Raw genomic sequence first — 6,341 nt, forward strand, 5'->3', positions numbered from 1 at the left:
TTGGGGGAATATGAGGGAGAAAATGAACTAAGAAGAAACTGACACCAGAAGTGTAAGAAGAAGATATTTCCTTTTCTATCTCTATTTCTTGGGCCCTCCATTTAGGATTATTTGGAGGCATGTCTTAAGATGGTTCTGTAGTCTTTGCCTCTCAGTAGGTGGTATATTCAGGGAGATAACAGCTTCATGCCTCAGCTATTAAAAGATGGTTCTTTAATTTAGTTGGTGTCTGACAGCAACCTGAGCTCCATTTATTCAGAAAAGTACCCCCAAGGTGGAGAGAAGGCTCTGATTTTCTATTACCTGACAACGAAGCTATTGGCTTTAACAACAAATGTAAGATTCTTGGATAGAAATAGACTTCTAAGAATATTGTATCCCTTTATTTTTTTTTCAAAGCAAGGGGCCCAGTTGCCAGCTTTTCATCTGTTGAAAATATCAGGGATTTTTAAAACAGTTTTTAAAAATGCTTTTCTCTTCTATTTTAATCAATGAAAATTCTGCCTGCCAAAAATCATATATATGTAGAGAGCAGAGAAAGATAAAAAACAAGTGATTTTGAGATTTTAGAGACAATGAAAGGTCTGTCTTTAAAAATGCTAAGATTCTTGCATGTGAATCTAAAAACGAAACCATTTATTATTCTAATAAACATATTCATGTGTGATGATTGCTTCAAACCCTAGGAAAAGATAAATAATGTCCTTTGTGGTTCTTCCTGTGCTCAGAGTTCTGCCAAATTGAACATCCTTTCTCAGTGGGAAGATGCCTGCTCCTGTGAAGAGAGCCAAACTTCAAGTGGCTGAGAAGCAAATTCTGCTATTCTAATAGAATGCTTTTGAAAAGTCAAACTTTCAGTTCAGTGTAAATGAACATTCAGTAATCTGTTAAAGCAATTGTACTCAGCATATTGAAATTACTTGGGAAGCTGCAGAGAAAAGATTATGGTCCTATAGATCCAGTATCGCATGTCTTGTTCCAAAGGATCTTATTCTGTGAACCAGATAGATAGATAGATAAATAGATAGATAGATAGATAGATATAGATATAGATATAGATATAGATATAGATATCAGTAGTGTACATTACCATACAATGTAAAAAGATCTACATATAAACAATGCAACCAACTATCCAAGTGTTACACCAACTAAAACCTCCAATAAACTTTGAACAGTGAAAAAAAAAAAAAAAAGATTGTGGTCAAGGGTCTAACATGGACTTGAGGATTTTTAACCCCCATGCCCCATTGATTCTAAAGTACAGCCAGCGGTGATTAAACTATTTTAGGGGCAAGAAACAAAGCCATTCCACAGATATATATTTAGGTTGATATTTATAACTCAATATTTAAAATAATTTAAAAGCTCTATAATTGGTTTAAATTTTATTGAACTTAGAATATTCTTCCAGCATAAGTATTTAATTGCTTTAATTTGCTCTCTTTTCTAGTGACAGTTCCCATTACATTAACAAATATATATCTAATAAATTATGTGCCCTATTATTGTTACTCCTTTAATAAAACCTATTTTAAACCATTTATATCAAACCCTTTCCCATCTAAAGTACTGAAATATAAGGGGTATGAGAGTAATCACGTAAAATATTTGGGGATAAGAATTTGAACTCCACATTGAAGTCAATGACCTCTGAGATTTCAATTATATCTCAGAGAAAAAGATTTGGATTCACTGTGAGCTTTGCATTACCAACACAGGCCCTCGAACAACAAACGAAAGCAACGCAATGCTAGCTAGGTAGAGGATTGAGTGAGAGTGTGGAATAAAGAGGAAGACAGAGAGAGAGAGAGAGGATAGAAGGAGGAGGGAGGAAAGAGGATTCTGCCCTTGTCCTCAGTAAGGGTATATTATTTGATCAAATCAGTTTACCAAATACCAGAGACAACTGTTTATTTCTTAAAACTCCAATAGTATATGTCACATAGATAATCACTATTGTTTTCCAAAAGCATATTTATTTTATGGCAGCATGAAGACACACATTACTTATTACTTATCAGAAACTTATTCATAATATTAAAGATATTAAACTGTTTATAATGACACAGTTTAATAGAGTGGTTCCAAGCATAGACACTAGAGTATCATAGTTCAAATCTAGCCAGGCCACCTACCGTCTCTGAGTCAATCATTTCACATTTCTTGGCCTTGATTTCTCCATCTAAAAGTAGAATTTTTTTTTTTTTTTGAGACGGAGTTTCGCCCTTCTTGCTACGCCGGGAGTGCAATGGCACCATCTCAGCTCACCGCAACATCTGCCTCCTGGGTTCAGGCAATTCTCCTGACTCAGCCTCCTGAGTAGCTGGGATTACAGGCACGCGCCACCATGCCCAGATAATGTTTTGTATTTTTAGTAGAGACGGGGTTTCACCATGTTGACCAGGATGGTCTCGATCTCTTGACCTCGTGATCCACCCGCCTCGGCCTCCCAAAGTGCTGGGATTACAGGCTTGAGCCACCGCGCCCGGCTAAAAGTAGAAATATTAATATTAATGATATCATTAATGCTTGCCTGATGCTGTTATAAAATTTGAATGAGTTAATATATGGTGGTAATAGCTAACACAATATCACATATGTGCTAAGTATTTTATGTAAATAATTTATTTACTCCACTTAACACCCTGGAAGACAGATATTATTGCTTTAGTTTTCAAAATGAAGAAATGAAGGCTCAGTCAGGATAAATGACTTGCCCAAGCTCACATGACTTCCTTTAAGAGCAAAGTGAAGACTTAAGTCAAGCAGAAGCTTCAGGGAATTGCCCTCTTAACCAATGCACCATACTTAACCTCATGGAATACCATGGAATGGTCCCTGGCACATCATAGGCACTCCGCAAATATTAGCTAAATATTAGCTATTATTATGTTGTAATCTATATATAGATTTACAAGTAAGTTCTCAGTTTTCTCACCCTACCAAAGAGGATCAAAATAAACCATAAGGTTCATTTTGTAATAATTAAATAAGATTATTTAAAGATATAAAACTTATTGTCATTTATTACATGCTACCTCAAAACATGTTTGGTTTTTTTTTTTACTATTTAAACTTTTAATATATAATCATTTAAATTTTTGTTTGCATGTATCTTTGGTAAATAAACCAAATTATAAGTTTCTAAAAGCATAGACTATATAATGTTATTTTAATAATCCTTCAACCTCACTTCAAGGGCTAGCATAGTGCTATCAATGCAGCTTGAAAATTAGTATTTCTTGAGCCTCAGTGGCTCAGGTCAATTGTCCTGGTGCTTGAGAAGGCGAGGCTATGCTTTCAAGGCCAGCCTGGGCAACGTAGAGATCTCTCATCCATTGAAAAATATAATAATAGTAAATAAATAATAAAATTTTTAAATTTAAAAAAAGAAAATTAGTATTTTCTTATAACTGAATACATGTTTATTTTAAAAATTGAAAAATTCAGATAAGCACAAAAAGAAAATGAAAATTACTTATAATTCATAATCTAAATATCCAGGGAGGAACAAGACACAAATTTTGTTTTACAATATATTTGCCATTATATATTTGAATAAATCATAGTTTTTAATCAAAATTAGATCATCATACCCAGAGTTTTAGAAATATCACTTACAGTTTTCTTAAAGAGATAGTTTTATACATTTTATATTTTCCAGGATTGATTAATTAATATAGCGAGTGTTTAATTAAACTGACCTGTGGGTATGGTATAGCTATCGGAGTCTGCTAGAACTCACACTGATGCAGGTGAGAGAAATGAACAGAAAATTTGATAATAAACTTTCTTAAATGTTGGATGATCCCACTAAGGAGGGATAGCCTAACTCCTTCAGCCATGCTCTGGATTTTTTAATTCTGTGGCTCTCCCAGAGAACACAGAGGCACAGGTTAACGCCCAGCATTGGTACCAGGGGACTAGAGCCTGCCCCTCCTACCCTAGTTTTAGAGTACGCAAAGAAAAGTCATGTAGCTAAAGACACAGAGGCTTCCGACAAGCATACTCCTGTGCATAAGAAATAAAGTTTTATTTTGTATCTTCTCCACTGGGAAGAATAATTCTAAAGAAAAGGATAATAAGCAAGTCTCTTACCAAATTTAAAAGGATAAATATTAATTAGGAAGGTGCACTAATAATATAACAACAGTTAGTTGTCGCCAAAATGATACAGAAATCTGATGAAACATGACAAATTCATTGAGAGCTGACTTCATTCTAAGGGTCAGAGAAGAAATTTCAGACATTAGGGTTTTGATGTTTTGGTAGGGAGAGCACTGTTCAGGATGTGCTTTGGAAACTTGAAAACTCTTGGGCAGGTAAGCAGCCTAAAGTGCCTAAAGACTGCAGCCTAATGCTGTAGAAAGTCCGCTGAGAAAAGCTGTCTCTACGACAGCTCGTTTACAGAAATGCCTACATCGTATTAATGAAAGAGCAGAAAGGTGTAATAGCTTTCCTTGCCCATCGTAAAGGATCACGGCTGACACTCTTATAACAAAAGACAAGTTAACAAGGGAATAGCATAACACATTTATTTAATTAAAGTTTTATGTGACATGGGAGCTTTCAGAAATGAAGATCCAAAGACCCAGGGTAAACTTATTATATGCTTAGGTTTGATAAAGAAAGGATAGCCATATAGAAATGTGATTGGACAGAGGGTATAATCTAATGGTAATGGATCAAGGCTGGAAACCCACAAGGCCTGTCTGTGCAGATTTTTCTGGCTGTGAAGCTTTCCTTCCTCCTGGGTATGGGGCAAGACCCTGCTGGAATGAGAATGTTGAGGGAGAAGGCAAAGAGTGACCTTTTGAGGTTTTATGGTTTGCTTTAGGGAAGAGGAAGACAAATTCCAGTTTCTATGAGTCACTCCAAGTGAGAAAGAGGGGCGGGAGACAGGAGGGCAGGAGGTCAGAGAGAGACTTTGCTTCTGAGGCTGCTTCTGCGGCCTTCTAATCTCCTTTAGTTCAAAGTACTTAGCATACCAAAGAGTCACACTTGGGCTTATCATTTTCTGTAATATCAGCTAAAGCATCACTTCACAAGACAGTTTTGACATGTAATATAAATAAATTCCATCCAATTTTGTTTGGAATAATGCAAAGATAAATAGAACACTGGAAATATAATTTAGGCTTATTTCTTTCAATATTTAAAGAGAGGTAAATATTTAATGGTGTTTTACATACAGAAGCCTTAAAGAACTCCAGAATTTATAAGTATACACTATAGATTTGAGGCTCTGAAAGACTCTGTTCTAATGCAAGTAATCAAAATAGCAATTTTAAAATATGTGTTGTCTGTATGATCGGTACTATGCACAATCAATTAATGTGCCTGAAGGCCAGGTGTGGTAGCTCATACCTATAATTCTAGCTCATTGGGAGGCCGCAGCGGGCAGGTTACCCAAGCTCAGGCGTTCAAGAGCAGTCTGGGCAACATGACGAAACACCATCTCCACTAAATATACAAAATTTCAGCGGGGCCTGGTGGTGCGTGCCTATAATCCTAGCTACTCAGGAGGCTGAGGAATGAGAAACACTTGAACCCAGGAGGTGGAGGTTGCAGTAAGCCAAGATTGTGCCACTGCACTCCAGCCTGGGTGACAGAGTAAGACTCTGTATCAAAATAATAATAATATTCCTGGAAGGAAATTCATTCAATATATTCATCAAATACATTTCCCTCCTACTTCTAAAACTTCCAAAGTAAAGATGTATTCTACAACAATTATTTAACAAATAAATGTACTGCAATACTAGTATATTCTCATTGCAGCCTAACAATTTTTTTGAAAATTGGGGGAAATATTCCAGACTTGACTCTATAATTTTTTCCTTACTATATCATTTCCTATTCCAGTTCTGCCACTGTAAAAGTCAACCTAGATCCTGAATCATCATCACTGTTTCTCAAAGGAGAGCCATGAACATTTTGGATAAAATGATTATTTACCATATGAGACTATCTTAGCTTCCAGGACACTTTAACATCCCCCACTCCTCTAGTTGCTCATTGCCAGTGATAACCAAATTCCAATCATTGTGACAACTCAAAACATGCAACACACGTTTCCCTACATCCCCAAGGAAATAGTACTTTTCTAGAGAACTGCCTGAGTTTTTTATTATAAAGTGAATGATTAGATAGAAGGGAACTAAAGAAGCTATGATACACCCCAGTGGAACTTTATTACATCTGCTGTGAGGTGGCCACAATTAATCTCCAGCTTTAATGTCACCAGAGCCAGATGGGCATGCTCCTTGCTAAACCAGCCACCCACTATGGGCTCCATCAAGGTTGAGCTTCTCCAGGAAGTGCCTAGATATTTTAGC

This window comes from Sapajus apella, unplaced genomic scaffold, assembly GCF_009761245.1.
Source record: "Sapajus apella isolate SASKATOON/1434 unplaced genomic scaffold, GSC_monkey_1.0 scaffold1, whole genome shotgun sequence".
In the NCBI taxonomy this organism is placed as follows: Eukaryota; Metazoa; Chordata; class Mammalia; order Primates; family Cebidae; genus Sapajus; species Sapajus apella.